Genomic DNA, 17,565 nt, shown 5'->3' on the forward strand with positions numbered 1-17,565 from the left:
CACGCTGGGTAAAGAAATGTTTTCTTTTGCCGGTGCTAACTCTCCTGGCACTCAATTTTAGTGGATGTTCCCTGGTTCTGGTGTTGTGTGAGAGGGAAAAGAACATCCCTCTACTCTCTATCTCTATACTCTCTGTCCATCCCCTGCATAATTCTGTATGTCTCAATCATGTCGCCTTTCAGGCACCAGTCATTGCAACCTTTCCTCATAAGGGAGATATCCCAGCCCAGTAATCATTTTGTTCACTTTCTTCCGCACTTTCTCCAGTTCCACTATATTCTTTTTGAGGATCTCTCTCTCTCTCTCTCTCTCTCTCTCTCAGCAGGAGAGAAGTGTTTTGCTTTTTTAAAGCTGTTCTTCCAAACTGCAATTTGGGTGATCCTTTCCAAATATTTTGGCTCACTCCTGGGCTCCGCTAGATTCACAGCTCCTCGTTCTCGGCAGCTGCAGAACACAAACTGTAATCCATCAATTTTATACCAGAATGTACCAAAAAAGAACACAAATGAGACTTGCTGTTTGGGGGGGGGGGGAAGGTCTGGGACTGAGGCAAAATCTTCTTCCTCAGTTAAACTACCTGCAGAGCACAGGCTGCCTTTTAAGAGTGAATCGGGTTACGGCACACACCAGTCTATTTAGGGGTTCATGCATCCATGACAATGGCAGCCCTCTGCATGGTCACAAGTCTCCCCATTCATAAATAAAGCTGAACGTGGTGGCATAGCTGGAGGGGGGGCGGAGCACCGAGTCTGGCGGGGGGGCAAGTGGCCCCTCCCTTTGGAGCCATTCCCAGTGAGGGGAGCAAAACGGAGTTGTATGGCTCCGTTTTGCTCCCCCCGCTGGGAATGGCTCTGAAGGGAGGGCCCGTTTGCCCCCCCCCGCCAGACTCGGTGCTCCGCCCCCCTCCAGCTATGCCACCAGCTGAACGGGGTGAGTGTGAGTCTAATTTGAACATCCATACAGGTGTGAGGATGGGGAACCCTCGCCCACCTTATGTCCCTATGGTTTCTTCCGCAAAATCCTTTCCCTCTCCTTATCTAATTCCAGTAGCAGAACTGAGCCAGCAGCTAAAAGCACTCGAAGGGATAGCCTGTGAAGAGGTCAAGTGGAGGGGAGTTTGGCAATCCTCACCTATGCCCCTTTTCAAACTTAAAATGTAACATACAGACAGGCAGGCTTTTGGGGGGGAGGGGAGGTGACTGTACATCTTGGATTTTTGCCTCTATCCAAATGAATCAAGTCAAATTCTTAAAAAACAGTTTGCTAAAGCACTAAAGAAAGGGACTGAAGGGTTGGGGTGTGTGCGTGTGTTTAATCTTCATTTTCATGATACAAATACCAAAGGTTACTTCAAAAGAAAACTTGAAAAGCATTTCAACCTCCACAAATGAAATGTGCCACTGAGGTTTCAGCATTTCACCTCGAGGCTAACGTAACTCTGGCTTGATATACGGAAGACTTCTATCACTTTGCCCACAGCTATGGCAGAAAAGGAGAATGCGATGGTGTGCAAGTTGAAAAAAACATCACTTGAAACACCACCTGAGCCGCCAGGAGGTCTTGGGCTGGCCCCACATGATCTGATAGATTGGCCTTAGCACATCTCACCTTTACCACAGACTCAATAATGTGGTCCCAGAGCAAGAGTCTGTGCAGCCTAGTGGTTAGAACGTTGGTTTTGGAGTAGGCACACCTTGGTTCAAATCCTTACTAAGCCATGAAGTTCACTAGGAGAATCAGGACAATGGCTAGGTTCTAGCCTTGTCTACCTCACCGGGTTGGTGTGAGGATGAAATGAAGGGTGGGCGAAACATACAGGACCCTGAGTTCCTTGATGGGAGGATGCAAGTGTAACTGATAGTTGCTAATCACAAGAGTTTATTTCTAGAAACTTCTTTGAATTTTGACCCTGTTTTCATTGGGCAAAACGAGCAGTTCTTGTTAGGGGGACAATGGACCATGGTGAGATTGGGGTCCAGCTGCACTAGAAGTCATGCTTGCTACTTCTGAGAGGCTGATGCCTTGCATGCCAGGTTGCAAGCATCATTTATCTGATACTCCATGCTTGTGTGAGAGCAGGTCCCAGAAGCCCTTGCAACAGTGGTGCTGGGAAGTGGATTACTGGAAACCTCTTGGCAGGCCACCAGTGGGCCTTCTGAGTTTGGAGAAACAAAGAGTTCTTCCCCTCCAGCTCATCTTGGTCTCCTGAGCCTAGTTTGTTCTACTCCAAAGACTCTTGCCTCACCCTCCCATGATAGTACTATTTTGCCAGCATTTTGGCTGCATCATTCAGGCAGTTCTGGCCCCGGTTCCTTCGGCGTGTGCCAGGCCTGTGGTGCAAAGTGCCACGTATTCCCTCCTCGCCCTTTAGCTGCTGCCGGGAGATGGAGTGCTCCTGTCTAACAAGTCAGGATCCAGAAAGATGTGGCTAAGTAGAGCCCCATAACTCCTGCTCTCTGCCTTAATGAGCAGCCCAAGAGTCAAAGGGAACTCTCCTGAGGATGCTCTCATAGCAAATGTTTCCACCTCCTAAAAATTTATTGCTATGGTAACTGCACTATGCTTGGGCAGCTCTTTCCCCCCCCCCCCTTAAATGAGAGTGAATAATTTAAGATTATGTATAACCTATAGCAATGTGACTGGTAGAGAGAATCATATTTCCATGTTTATGGCCCAATGGCAAATAAAACAGCCTCTTGCTTTTTTTTTTTTTTTATCCCCCTTGTTTTAAAACTGCTGTGCCAAAACTGCTTAAAACCAGGTATTTTTCCCCGCTTGAAGGGAATCTTTGCAACAAAGTTAATCTCCCCTCTTTCCTACACATACTCGTGTGCAGGGTTTTATCTGAGAAGAGGCTTGTGAGGTTTCACTCCAGTCCCCTGTCAGGTCATGTTCCCTGTCACGTTCCTATGTCTTAGGAAAATGTTCATTAGCATTTAGCTGAATGTGTGACTGAACCTTTAAAACAGGGCTAATGTCAGAGGTTGGCCAGCTGGGGCACTGGACAGAAGCCCAGGGCCATAAAATGGTGCACAACTGAACCCCTGAAGTGAAACGAGTTATCCGTCACCGGTGGAGCCACTAAAAAGTGCCCTCAGTTGTTACCGCTGCCATTGCCACCCCGGGAAGCCTCCCCAAACCTCAGAAGGAGTCTGGAACACTCTATGGCACTCGCCATCTTTGTGCATACATAATGACAAGCCCAAGTCCCCATCACTGCAATGGTGGGGCAGAGGCATTGCCATAACAGGAAAACAAAGATGGAGGGTGCAAATGTGGACACCCAGCATTGTTAAGGGGGAGCACACAATGACAATGGACTTGGTTCAAACACGGCTTCATGGGCATCTCCTTTTTGGATTCGAGAAAGTGGGGACCAAGGTTCAAGAAGGACGACCCTCAGTAGGTTTGGGCAGCTGGAGAGACAACTGCTGTTCCAACTTCTTAACAAATACCATTTAAGTCAGATCTGTGGATTCCTCTTTCATTGCAGTGACCCTTACAAAATACCAACAGGGAAGGGGGTCCACATGCAGAGCGCTTTCCCTCCATCAGATGCCCCAAACATCTAAACTGGGAGGGAGGAGAATGCGTACAGGTCATAGGGCACAATTGGCTGGTTCATCTCCAAAATTCAACACAGCCAATTAGAGATTTTTAAGGCATATGTATATTTATCAATGAACGTGACAGAATTAGGGCTGTGCTAAAATTACTCACTGTTTTCATTTTTTGAGGCCGTTTTCGGATAGAGCATTCTTTTTCCAAGGACTTTTTGCAAAAAATGTTTGCGTATTTGTTTTAAGCTGCCCTCACCTGCCTTCACCAGTCATTCAAATCTGGATGACCCTAGTAGTATCAAGACATCATCCCATTCAGGAAGTGATCCCTGCCTGCTTGGGAGGCGTTTTGAGGATTGCCAAATTGGCACTCCATTGCTGAACTCCCCTCAGTTGCATACAATTGTCGAGTGTGATATGAACAAGATCAGCACTCTCAAACTCGGAAGGGTCCCTGACTGGAGAGAAGGTGGAGCATTGGGGGCGGGGGGCTGGTGAACACAGCAGGCAGCCTTGTGGAGAATCCCCACATTCTACACCCCCCTTTTCCCAAAGCAGATGAACCCCCTTGAAATAGGGGTAGGAAAGAGGAGGGAGAATTACAGGGGCAAATTAAAGGGAGGGGCAGGTCTTTTCATGCTCCACTTTCACTTCTGAAGCTGCACAGGGGGCACTTTCACTTCTGAACTGCAGAAGTTCGCACAGGGCTCCCAGCACCCGTAGGAGGCTGCAGGGGGCTCAGGTATGTGCAACTAAGCCCCTGCAGCCCCCCTGATCAGCATGATCCTGGGGGTTATGCCGCTGCCTTCCCCCCCCCACAAGAACTTAAAGTGGCTCAAACTCTCCAAGAGACTTTGAAAACCGCTGTACTAAAGGGTTATGTAATGTTATAAGGAAGGGGGATTCAGCCCAGGAAATCCCTCTAGTGATCCTGGCTCTTGGGCTGGTGGCAGCAAGGTAGCTACTTGGGAGTATTCTTCCCCCCCCCCCCCCGACCCTGACAGAACTAACCACAGGACGAGGAAGAAGAAACAGCGGTGAAGGGTTGTGTAGAACGGCAGTGAAGCAGCAGCCACCACTGGGGAAACAATGGTGTCCAGCTGCAATTTTAAAAGTAGCAAATATTCATGCAATGCAAAATGTTTCTCAGGAGGAATATCCACCAAAATCACTACTTTCAAGCTCAATATAATAATCAAAACTAGAACTGGAGAATGTTTAGCACTGCTCCAGACAGGCAGAGGTAACCACATGTGAAGCAAACAGACGTTGCAGGAGAGAGAATAAGCTCCTTTGGCTCAAAGAAGCAAATGCAGATTCGGTTCTGAGAACCTTTGATCGATGGTCCTTGCACAGATGCACATAGCAGGAGTTTTACGTGACTGCCAGAGATTTCTTTCCACCCCACAGGGTCGTTCAAAAATGAGTCATCTCTTCACACCCCACATGGGAAGGGGAACAGCAGGAGTGGCTTGAGTTATCTGGCCATCTCAGGAGACCACATCGGATGACCCAGAGGTGCCCCCCAAAATCCTTGCCAAGTTGGCGAGGGTGCTGAGATGCTACCATCATGCTGTGCACAGTCTTGACAGCTGCATCCAACGTGGACACGGCATGAGATTCTGGGCTGTAATGTTCAGATTGGAAGCCTCCCTTGGCACCCCTTAAAATACTAAATGTCAACCCCCTTGACGTTTTCCTTCTTTGAGAAGAGAAGCTGGGGACAGATCCTAGAGTAAAATCAATCACATGAATGTTCTCAAGCAGATGTAACCAGCCTCATTTAACCCAGAAGCCAGCAAGTGGGAACAGGGTCTTTCTAAACAAAATTCTGTTTGCGAGCTACATGGAAACCTTGGAATATAGTCAGATATTGATCTCTGAAATAAAGTGAAATACATAAGAAGAGCTTTCTGGATCAAACCAAAAACCTGTTTTGTCCAACAAAATATGATGCACAAGCATGAAGGGTATGAAGATTATAGGCCTCTCTATTGCTTGTTCTCAGCACTTGTTGTTAAGGGATATGTGAATATGGAAATCCTACCTAGCTATTCTGGTCAATAACCACCGACATATGTACAGTCTTCTCTCATCATTCATACCAAATTCATTCCTGAAAGTGCGTCTTACAGCAAAAATCTGGTTATAGCAAGTATAATTGTTACATTAATTTCAATGGGGAAATTTTAACTCGGCAATTTCCAACCTTTTTCATCTCACAGCACACTGAAAAGGCACTAAAATTGTCAAGACACACCATCAGTTCTTTGAATTGACAAGGCACACTACACTGACAGCAAGGGTTCGCATCCCCCGGTGGCCCTACTAACAAATGATTCTCCCCCAAACTCCTGCAGCACACCTGCAGACCAACTGCAGCACACCAGTGTGCCACGGTACAGTGGTTGAAAATGGCTGCTTTAACTCGTCCCCAAGGCATTCCAAGTTCACCCCAAAATCACCCTAAATGCATAATGCGAAAAGGAAAAAGGTTGTGTGGCATGATAAAATAGAAGAAAGGACAATTAATAAAGCTATAAAACATCAGCAAGGTGTTGAAGTCATTGATGAAATGTTTCATAAGTTCTAGCACCACATAGTTCAGTGCCACACGCTTTAGCTGAAAACTATGAGTAACTCTATTATGTTTCTCCTGTTTTTTCACTTTTCCCACGTGCTTTTTCATCTTCTTCTGTTCTTAACTTATTTTTCACATTTTTATACGGCCCTTCCTCCAAAGAGCTCAGGGTAGTGTGCACAGTTCCTCCACTGCTGTTGTCCTCACAACAATCCTGCGAGACAGGTGAGGCTGAGAGTGACTGGTCCAAGGTCACCCAAGAAGTTTCATGGCCAAGGGGGGATTTGAACTTAGGTCTTCCAGGTCTGACTCTCAAACCACTGCATCACTGGAGGGGTATAAAAAATGTGAAAAAATGAATGAGTGAATGAATAAATGTTGATTAAAAGCACAATGCTCCAAGGTGGTTCCCCGTTCCACCATAGTTAAAAGGATAAAAACAGAGGTTTGAGTGGCTGGTAGAGTGACACTTTTTTTTAGTCACTAGGTGGATCTCAAAAGAGTGTTGTTTTAAAAAGTTGATCCCAGTGCTAAAAAGTTTAGGAACTGCTGACATACAGCATATACACATTCAGTAGCAACAAATATCAACTATCAAATGTTCATCAAATATCAGCACTCAAGGGCAGGAGGTCTGGTCTAGAGGGTTGAGCCTCCATTTGCCTAAAGATAACATCCGAAGGTCACCAGTTCAAGGTCACCGGCACTGTGCGACCTTGAAGCAGCTGACAAGCTGAGCCGAGCTATTCCATCTGCTCAGAGCGTGGGAGGATGGAGGCCAGAATGTGCGACCAGATCAAGAAAGAAACATCTGAATGTTGTGGTTTCTTGAAAGATAGAAACCTTCTTTCAAATTGTAAAAATCCCTACGGGGAATTAAATTGCCTGCCTGTGTAAACTGCCTTGAATAAAGTCTAAGGAGAAATCTGAGGACCAAGAAAGGCAGTATAGAAATACCTGTTTAAAAAAAAAAAAAAAGCATAGCACAGATTTGGTGACAACTCTGTAAATAATTAGGCACTGAGATAACATCTGGAGAATTTCCAGCATAAAAAGTCAGAGAGGAGAATATTGGGGGGGGGGGGAACACAATTCATTTCAGTTCAAGGCAACTGGAAGAACAGCTGAAGGCCAAACTAAAGAGCAAACCTGATTTTGGATGCAGGGTTTCTCGCCTTCTCAGTATCAACCTGAAAGCAAAGATGAGCTTATCTATGGAATGCTGAACGCTGCGTGAGCAATGATTAGCTGTCCATCATATGACTCAATTAATCCTGGAACACCCTTTCTTCTACTCCTCCCGGACCAAGGTCTTATTGATCCGCTTAGCATTTTGATATCCACAAATATCGAGGCTTAGAAGCTGGTTTCCAAATGGCAGGTGCCAAATTCAAAGCGCTGCTATATCCAGGTAGGACACTCCAACTTTCTTCCAAACAAAAGATGGATGGGCTGCCGGGTTGGTAATTAGGCCCTGTGGTGGTTGGGAGGTTGAAAGGTCTGGCAGGGGAAAAGCATTGAACTATTTTTGGCATCTCACAAAACAAGCTGGGATGACATACCACGTAGTCCGTTTTCAGGATTAAAAAAAAAATTGCTGGCAACCTTTGGCATCAGAAATTGGAATGGAAATAAAATTGTCAGCAAATGGAATGAGTGCTAGCGGCTGCAACTGTGTCCCCTCCAAATTCTGCCTTCTGGTCTCTTCTTCCCCCCATCCACCATCTGTCTTGATTTGCCTCTTCCACCACTCTGTCACCACCATTGGCCTCTTCCATAGCTCCGCCACCACTTCCTCTGTCCATCCCTCCTTCTTTTCTCATTGTCCGGGCCCTGCAGGATCAGACCCATAAGCACTTAGATGGATTTTTAAAGAGCCCAGTGGAGGAAGGGGCAATGTGAGGAAGCTGGATCACTGTGCTCTGAGGATTAGAATGCAGCCATCTCACTTGTTCCCCACACAGGCTCTTTAAATGAAGCAGGAAGTGCCCGCTGTGCCACACATTTCCTGTTTCAGTTAAAGAGCCCATGCAAAGGAAGCAGCTGGTAAGGAGGTGGGCTCTGTCAGCAGGAGAGTGGGACAGCGGCACTGAAAGTCCTCTGTAAATAAAAAAGCATCATGTGAATCTTATAACTGGATTATAAGTGGTTCTTACAACTCTGTGCTACATTTAAACTATAAATTAAGGAAAGAATGAGCAAAATCCCTCTGCTAAGCTCTACCTGTGCATGTGACTCAAACCTGGAACCAGAAAGCAAACAGTGAGGGCACCAGGTGAATATATACCTGGCCCCAATTGGTCACTGTGTAGCTGCACTGGCTACAGCAGTCATTTTCAACCACTGTGCCGTGGCACACCGGTGTGCCGTGAATGGTCTGCAGGTGTGCCGCAGGAGTTTGAGGGAGGGTCACTTATTAATAGGGCTATTGGGGGATGTGAGCCTCCCACCAACAGCATGGTGTGCTTTGTCAATTGTCAAAAAACTGATGCTGTGCCTTGAAAATTTTAGTACCTTGTCAGTGTGCCCTGAGACAAAAAAGATTGAAAACCACTGGGCTGTAGCCTACACGTTGTCGTCATCTAAACAAGATGTTTTCTGTCCAGTGAGAACCGTGACCACACACAACACAAGCTGAATTCACATATTAGTCTGTATCCCTCCTAGATCACACCCAGTCTGATTAGGCACATGATAAGGCCACCAGCTTCAACAGCAGGCGACTGTAGCAGTCAAAATATTGGGAAGGTAGGAAAACAGAGGCACAAAAACCCCTGGAAAGAAATACGTGCATAAGTCTCTTCCTCTGAATACGAAGTAGTGTAAAGATGATGCATTTGATGTGCGGATTTGAGGCTGGAACCCTTTTATAACGGTCTTTTTTCACACAAAGTTCTTTTACAAGCCACACATCAAAGGAAAAAGAGGGGGCGGCAACAAAGGAGAGGAGGACCAATTCCACAGCCTTGGTTATCTTCAGCGCCGGAGCACTACACCTTCCTTTGCAGAGCAAAACATTGTTCCCTGCACAATTGACGTTTGCAATTTTTTTATAACAATGTTCACTAGTCTACAAAATACTAAAACTCTTGCCAAAATGTGTATTTGTGTTTTCTGTTGTTTCTACACATCTAAATTTCTGACAATGAGGCACATGTATATATATTCATATATAAGCACATTCATAAGCCAGGTTGTTAGCAACGACACTAACAGCACAACCCTAGATGTGTCTACTCAGACGTGCTATCATAAAGCAGTCTCTGCTGATACCTGCTACCGGCCCACCAATGGGGAGGCCGGATTGGCCTCTCGTGCGCCAGAGGACCTACAGACACCCATTGGAGCAGGTAAGCCCATGTGGGGGGCTGGAGAGAGGCAGGGAGAAGGTTGAATGGGGTAGGGGGAGGGTGGAACAGGGTAGGGATGGGCAGAACAAGGGTGTCACCACCAAGGTGATACAATCTTGTGTTCCAGTCAACTGAGCCCCACCAGGCATTGGGACGCAGAGCAAGGCCTCTGATGAAGAACTGTCATGTAGAAGGCAGACGGCAAGCTCCATCTTAACATGGGGAAGAACCACAGATCTATGCCACAGCACCTGATTTGCATGCAAAAGGTCCTATGTTCAAGCCGTGGCATCTCAAGGTGGGGCCAGGAAAGACCCATCTGTGTCTGAAACCATGGGTAGCAATGATTTTTACTTCTATGCAAATTTAGCTTAAATTTGCATAGCTTAATTGACCGACATGCATGCAACTGAGTGACTAATTGCCTGATTCTATCCCTGGTTGGTGCTTAGGATTCAGGGCCACTGGAGTGGCAGCCACTGTTTCTTGCGCACCAGCAGGGGACCAGGCTGGCCAAGAGAGGCAGGTAAAGAAAAATTATTCTTACCCCTCTGGTTTTTATCTGGTATAAATTGGGCTATCTAGATCTATGCCTTTTTTTTTTTTTTTTTTTTTTGGCTCAAATCAAATCAGAAACCTTTATTGGCATAAACAATAAAACCAGGGTGTTAAACAAAAAATATCCGTAGCATACATTAATTAGACTCAACTTCTTGAAATAATTCTTGTATAGATACGCTAAAGGTACTTTGCCATATTGATTGATAAAATCTCATTCCTGCCAGTTAATAACTGTCTAACCTTGTCAATTTCAGTTCTGTTAAATGAACGGAACCTTTTAAAAAGGGTATAAATAGTAGCTCCATAAATCAGAGTAAAAATCACCATTTAGTAAAATATGAGGAAGTGTCTGAAAAGAACATAACCATGATGACATACTTTAGAACAGCGATTTTCAATCTTTTTCATCTCATGGCACACTTACAAGGCACTAAAATTGTCAAGGCACACCATCAGGTTTTTGACACTTGACAAGGTACACCATGCTGCCAGTAGGGGGCTCACTTCCCCAATGGCCCGACTAATAAATAACCTTCCTCCAAATTCATGTGGCACACCTGTGGACCACTCGCGGCACACCAGTGTGCCACGGCACAGTGGTTGAAAATGGCTGCTTTAGATTGTTGGTTATTGAACCTGACTTTCATCTCATTCGAGGGGAAAGTGTTGAATATGGCTAGGTAAAACACTCTCATTTGAAGGAAAAGTGTTGAATCCGGCTAGGTAAAACACTCTAGTTCCTGCAGTTCTGTTAGAAAATTTAAATAGTTACTACCAAAATCAGCCACCCAAGATAGTCCAAAATAAAGTGGGGAGCAGGTTTCTTTGGCCTCAGCTAAAAGCTCTTGTTTTTCAATGTACCTTAGCCAGATATGTAAGGTCTTAAACACACAATTGCCCATGGCATTGTACCCAGCAAATCCAAGGAAAGCTCAGGAGATTGGACTTTCTTGCTATGTAAGACCAATCCTGAAGAACAGAAGGAATCTTCTAAAATGTTTTTCAGTAGGGGGTCCTTTGCTACAGCAGAGCCAATTCTATTTTTTTCTTTTTTTTTTTTTTGGCTGGCATAGATCTGTATCTCAGAAGGGCAAGTGTCATGTATGGGGTGGGTGTATATGATTCATCAGCTGTCAGTGCCACCAAGATCCACCTCTCCTGCCCCTGATCTGCCCCCATCTCAGCCTGATCCCTGAACCCTATCTGTCCCCACTTCCAGGAAAACTACACTGGGAGCCAGTCTGCGGGGTGCCACTGGCAGCACATGGCCTTCTGGCCTTTGCACCAGAGAGGTTGACATGACAGCATATCATGTGGTATGCCAGTGGACCTCAGGGTCTGGCAGTATATCACATAGAATTGGGTCATAAGGCAGCAATCCTATGCATGCTTTCCTATTGAACTCAATGGAACTTAGGGCCCAATCCTATCCAACTTTCCAGCACTGATGCAGCTGTGCCAATGGGGTGTGTGCTACATCCTGCAAAGGGGTGACAGTCATGGAGGTCTCCTTAAAGAAAGGGAATGCTTGTTCTCTTACCTCGGGTTGCATTGCGGCTGCCTTGCTGCAGGACAGTTGGATAGGACTGGGTCCTTAGTTCTGACCAGACATGGCTTAGGATGTCTGTATGATTTCTCTAACTGGGTGACAGTCCTAATAATGAATTATTTTCCAGTTTCCCATTGTATTCCTCTTCCTCCTTAGGCTCTCTCACCAGGTTCAAACAGTCATGGGGGGTTCAGCATTTCATGGGACTTGGATGCCAACGCAGATTTTCCAGCTTGTTGACCTTGTACTTTATGACCAAGCTTCTTGGCAGCAGGTTAGAGACTCAGCAGGTTACAGACTGAGAAATCTACAGGTGAGTTAATTAGCCGTGTGACAACTGGTGGTACTGGAAAACTGCCAAAAGCATTTTGTCTCCTAGCTGGTTTAGGAGGGGTTTCCAAATGGCTGATTAACACTTTTGAGGATCCCTGGCTACTCCGTCTTGGTTTGGAACATTCTAAAATACAAACCCCTCTTGGTTGATCATTCACTGGAACCATAAATCCGTTTGGTAAGCAGCGCAATATGAAAACAAAGGCCTAAACTTTATGTTGTGTTAACTACATAATCTGGTTCTTGTGACTTTTTTTTTTTTGTAAGTGAAATAGCAACTGTGGGTAGTTGTTGATTTGGCTTGGAATTAGGGTGGGAGAAGAGGACTTTCCCCTCCTGTAGTTCCCACCCAGATCAGGGCTGCCATTGTTGTTCTTTCCAGGAGAGAAACTTCCCTTGGTGCCAACAAGAGTTTCCTTCCAGGGGGAAAATAGCAGCCATAGATTGATACACCAGTGGTAGGGAAAAGGCTTAAGCCTTCCCTTCCATTGCCATGGTCCCAGTCTTGCTTGGACACCCCTGAAGCTGCTATTTCACTTAAAACAAACATGAGGGGCTAACAATGTGTTTAATGTAACATGTACATTGCTCTTAAACGACAAAAGGACTAAAGTACAGAAGCTCCCCTACTGAAGGATAGTCAACTTAAGAACTATCAAGGGTAAGCCTCCCCACATCTCAGAACACCTCCAGATGCAATTGGAGGCACTTCCAATCACATGCAGAAGTCTCTGAAGGCCCTCCAGATTGCGGGTTGAGAACTCGCGTTGGGCCAAATCCGTGGATTCCAAGTCCGCAGATAAGGAGGACCCACTGTATAAGGGCCAGCTCCTAGTCATGTTGTCTGGGAAGCTGGAACCAAATCACTGAGCTAAGATCACTGAGCTGTATCAGTGCTGAATCTCACTGCTGAACTATTTGAGAGAATGATTGCTCCTGAAGTGTCCATTGTAAATGAACCCAGTTTTGACTGAGGAGTGTCACTGCTCCTATTTCTATCCTGCTCTACCTCCTTGCAGAGCTTTGGGTTACCAGACACAGGGGTTGAGAATCCCAATGGGTGTATCCCTGATCCCTCAAGGCCTTGCAGAGAGTGAGCCCCTAGCAAGCTTGGAACTGATGGGAATGGAAGAACAATGGGTCAGGTCAGCATCTTGGGGTCCCTAGTAGGACCCACAAAAGCTCCACATTATAATCTCTGTGTTCAAATTTGTGTAGTCAAGAAAACATAAGAACATAAGAAGAGCCCCACTGGATCACGCCAAAGGCCCATCTAGTCCAGCTTCCTGTATCTCACAGTGGCCCACCAGATGCCTCATGGAACACACAAGAGAACAAGATATCTGAATCCTGATGCCCTCCCTTGCACCTGACATTCTGAGGTTGCCTACCTCTGAAATTAAGAGGTTGCACATACCTGTCATGGCTAGTAACCTGTGATGGATTTTTCTTCAAGAGCACCATGCAGGCACAACAGCCCAGAATGGTGCATACAACCCTTTCCTTAGGCCAGATTTACTCTCTGTCTTTACCGAGAAACACCACCAGGAGGTAGAAAAGACCCTGCATTTCTTCCAAGGTCAGAGCATTCTTAGCAAACATGCTCTCATGTGACTAAACATGATACAAACAGGGGAAAGCTATTGTTTTCAGTGGGAGAATTGAACCTGATTGTATCTGTTCTTCTTCACAGGGTGCTGTCTTTTCATATTTATTTTTTAAAAATATATGCCACTCTTCTGCACAAGAATTTGCAGGGTAAAAGTATCCCCCCCCCCCACGCAAAAAAAGGCACCCCAGTAAAACAATGTAATCAAAAGCAGCAGAGAAAAGCTGAATTAAAACAATTCAGTGAAGGAGTCATAGGAACAAAGAACTGCAAAGAATGGATAGTGCCAGCATCTGAATGTGACAACTGCTTGTGTCAACCTCCCCTTGGAATTGCTGCTTAGAAACGGCTGTAGGTCCTTCTAGCAAGTTCACTCGGGCGGGAGAAATGAGAACGGGCAGACTTGTACATCTGGTTCTGCACTTGGGATTTCATCGTTCAATTCACATCGAGACCCACCCCAGCTGGCTTCTGTGTGCCGCCCCTCCCATGCCCCTTCCTGACAGCCAGTTCGAACGTCTGAAAGCTGTCTTAAACGTTGCTGACGGAGAAAGCAAACGCCACTGCCACTTTTGGGAAGACAAAGCTGAAAAGTGTCTCATTTGTTGAGCGACTCACTTCGATTTTCATCTTGCTGCTGTCAGGCAGGATACATGGACAAACAGCAGTTGGGGATTATCAAGGGACCTTGGGGAGCCTGTTTCGCTGTCTGACTTGACAGCTCATCCATGAGCAAGATTCCTGCTCACAAAATGCAAGGGGGGAAACAAAGGGACAACTTGCTCTTTAGCCTTTCCCAGGTCAATCTGCACCTTGAGAGCACGTGGCTTGGTGTGAACCAGAGAGGACACAAGCACACACAGAATGGGACAGCGGTGTCATCTCAATGACTGGACCACCCATTCCCAAGCCCGGGATGTCCCAAACCATCAAATTTTATGCGTAGCTTGTCAAGGTCTGGTCTAGAGGGTAGAGCCTCCGACTGCCTGAAGATAACATCCACAAGGTCGCCAGTTCGAGGCCACCGGCACCGTGCGACCTTGAAGCAGCTGACAAGCTGAAGCCGAGCGATTCCATCTGCTCTGAGCGTGGGAGAAGGAGGCCAGAATGTGAAACCAGATCAGAGTGAAACACCTGGACTGTTGTGGTTCTTGAAAGATAGAACCTTCTTTCAATTGTAAAAATCCCTATGGGGATTTAATCAGCCTGCCTATGTAAACCGCCTTGAATAAAGTCTTGAATAAAGACCAAGAAAGGCGGTATATAAATACCTGTTTATTATTATTATTATTATTAACAGGGAGGTGTTCCCTGCTGAGCAAAGAGGCACTTTTTCAAGTGGTGCTCCTCTTATATTTAGGAGGAGGAGAGTAACTTTCCCTCTTCACCTCAGCACGGTGTCTTTCCTAGTGGCTGCTTGCTGGTGGTGTTCTGCGTCTTTTTCGATTGGGAGCCCTTTTGGGGACAGGGAGTCATTTAATTAATTGATTTTGTCTGTAAACTACTTTGTGAACTTCTTTGGTTGAAAAGTGGTATATAAATATGCTAAATAATAATCACAGTAATAATAATGGGGTGATGTATTTTCATATTTAGCAAGGGGAGAACAACTGTTCATCCCACATGGTGACGTCCCCCCCCCCCCCCGGGCAGCTTTTTCTGGTTTCTCTTGGGCATCTTTTTAAGATTGTGAGCCCTTTGGAGACAGGAAAATTTTTCTTGATTTATTTCACTATGTAAAACAGCAGTTCTCAAATGTTTTAGCACCAGCACCCACTTTTTTAAATGACAAACTGTCAGGGCCCACTGGAAGTGATGTCATTAACCTGGAAATGATGTCATAGCCAGGAGTGACATCATCCATTTCGGCTCCAAACCTAAGCTGCAATCAGCCAAAGGTTTCATTACACAGCATACTTGTGCTGTTATTTTGCATAGCTCAGAATTCAAACATGCCAGCTCGGAAGTCAAAGCAGAACACATACTTGGATCATTCTCTAACCCCACAGCCCTCCTCCCTTTTCAGCCTCCCATCTTCCTACCTATTCCGGGCAAAGCAACATGCCTCTTGTACTGGGAGCCTACCCTGCCCAGCAACTCTGTACCCTATATTTTCAGCTCTGTGTTTTCAATGGCAGCTGAACTAGGTGCTTTGTGACCCATGTGAAATTGGTTCATGACCCACAGTCTGAGAAACACTGAAGTAAACTGCTTTGTAAACTACTTTTTGTTGAAACGTTGCATAGTATAGTAGTAGTAGTTTATGGATCAGTGGTCAGGCTTGCCAAAGACTAAAGTTATCTATCTGCATATCTGCCGAGTCAGTTTGAAATGTTGTGAGGACTGTGGGGCTAGGGTGCCAAGACAAAGAGATCTCCAGTTGCAATGGTGAAAGGAAAGGCAGAAAAGGGCTGAAAGCACAAGTCTAGGTGGATTAGGCAGTAGCCTTTGCTAGTTTCAAGAGAGAACAGCATGGCAGCTGAGACTGCTTTCCCAGGGGGAAGGGGTGCAGTGCAAGTTAGCCCAGTGAAGGCTTGACCAGCAACTTACAAAAGGATGGCTGCTCGACAGATGCTGGAACAGCAGGTTTTCATCTGTGCTCAGGGTAGTCGGGTAGAAGGAGAACCTTGTCATCTAGCCTAAGGATGCCCTCCCTTTGTCCAGCCCATCAAGTGCAGGGCTGGGAGCACAGCTTAAGTAATGGTGATACTTCTGAGATTCTCCTGCTTGGACCTAGAAATATTTGAGAAAATAGGATGCTAGGAAGAGCTTCTTCACTGACAGATTGGTTCAAACTGCATCAGGAGGGTGTGGGACTGCCTTCCCTTTGTGGTCATACAGGGGCAATAATATTTTAGGGGATGCCAATGAAATGGAAAAGTATTTGGAAGCCACACCCCCAAATACTTTGGGATGATGTCACAAAGGATGCTGGGGTACGACCCTTGGATCACACACAGATGCAGACAGTCAGAGTATTTTGCTGAAGCTTTGAAAAGGATCATAAGGCACATTCTTTTGGAAATGTGGTCCAACTCTATGAAATGGTCACCCGTTTCTGTCCGGACCCAGCTATTTTCACAGAAAGATTGGACAGGGACCAACCATAAGAGACCAGGATTCAGGACATGCAAACCCGTTCTGTAATTCTGTTTGACAGCGGCAGAAAAAAAATGGAAGTTAAAAGGCTGAAAAATTCAGATGACTTTTGGGGAGAAAGGATAGAAGAAAATTCACCTGAGCTCCACATTTTTTTTAAGGATATGGTTGGCAACCTTCAGTCTCGAAAGACTATGGTATAAGCCTACAGCACCCAGTATTCCCAGGCGGTCTCCCATCCAAGTACTAACCATAAAATGTTACAAAAAACCATCATTCAAGTTGCTTTACAATCCTTCCGGTTCCATAAAAAAAGCATTTTGCATCTATGAAACAGTCCCAGCCAGACTACCACTCACTGATCCCTTCTAGCTGATTTCTTTCTCTAGAGCACAGGCATTTTCCCATCTAGCTGGAATCTACAAAGGCAGAGACGTTTAATGATATTTGTCTTTATAAATTAATTCAGACAGAAGGCAAACACAGTAGGTGCTGATGATGTAAATATGTTGCCTCCGTCGAAACAATGAGAAAAATCTCCCCTGTGATTTGCAATAACTATTCCAAACTCTAGATATTTCTTGGCTGAAATTCAAGTGTAGCATAGTGGTAGAGGAGATCCACCCAGTGTCACAGCAGCTCAAGAGATTACCTTAATAACCAAGAAGGTTGCAGCAACTGTTACCCTGCACATGCCTGATCTCATCTGATCTTGGAAACTAAGCAGGGTCAGGCCTGGTTAGTACTTGAATGGGAGACCGCCTGGGAATACCGGGTGCTGTAGGCTTATACCATAGGCTTTCGAGACTGAAGGTTGCCAACCAACCATTTTACAGCCTGCTGAGTGGGATGGGATGTGACTATGCCCTTGGCCAGGTGCAGAGCATAGCAGCTGCATGATTTACTCATAGGAGAAACAGCAA

The 17,565-nt window shown here is 45.7% G+C and overlaps 1 protein-coding gene and 1 pseudogene across 1 annotated transcript in view; one reads left to right on the forward strand and one right to left on the reverse strand.

Annotated features, from left to right (window-relative positions):
* Window positions 1-17,565, reverse strand: part of CHST8 (carbohydrate sulfotransferase 8) — a 237,198-nt gene that overhangs the window by 162,745 nt on the left and 56,888 nt on the right. The window lies entirely within an intron of this gene.
* LOC136661009 (5S ribosomal RNA) lies at window positions 17,310-17,429 on the forward strand (annotated as a pseudogene).

Source organism: Tiliqua scincoides, chromosome 9 (assembly GCF_035046505.1).
Source record: "Tiliqua scincoides isolate rTilSci1 chromosome 9, rTilSci1.hap2, whole genome shotgun sequence".
Classification (NCBI taxonomy): domain Eukaryota; kingdom Metazoa; phylum Chordata; class Lepidosauria; order Squamata; family Scincidae; genus Tiliqua; species Tiliqua scincoides.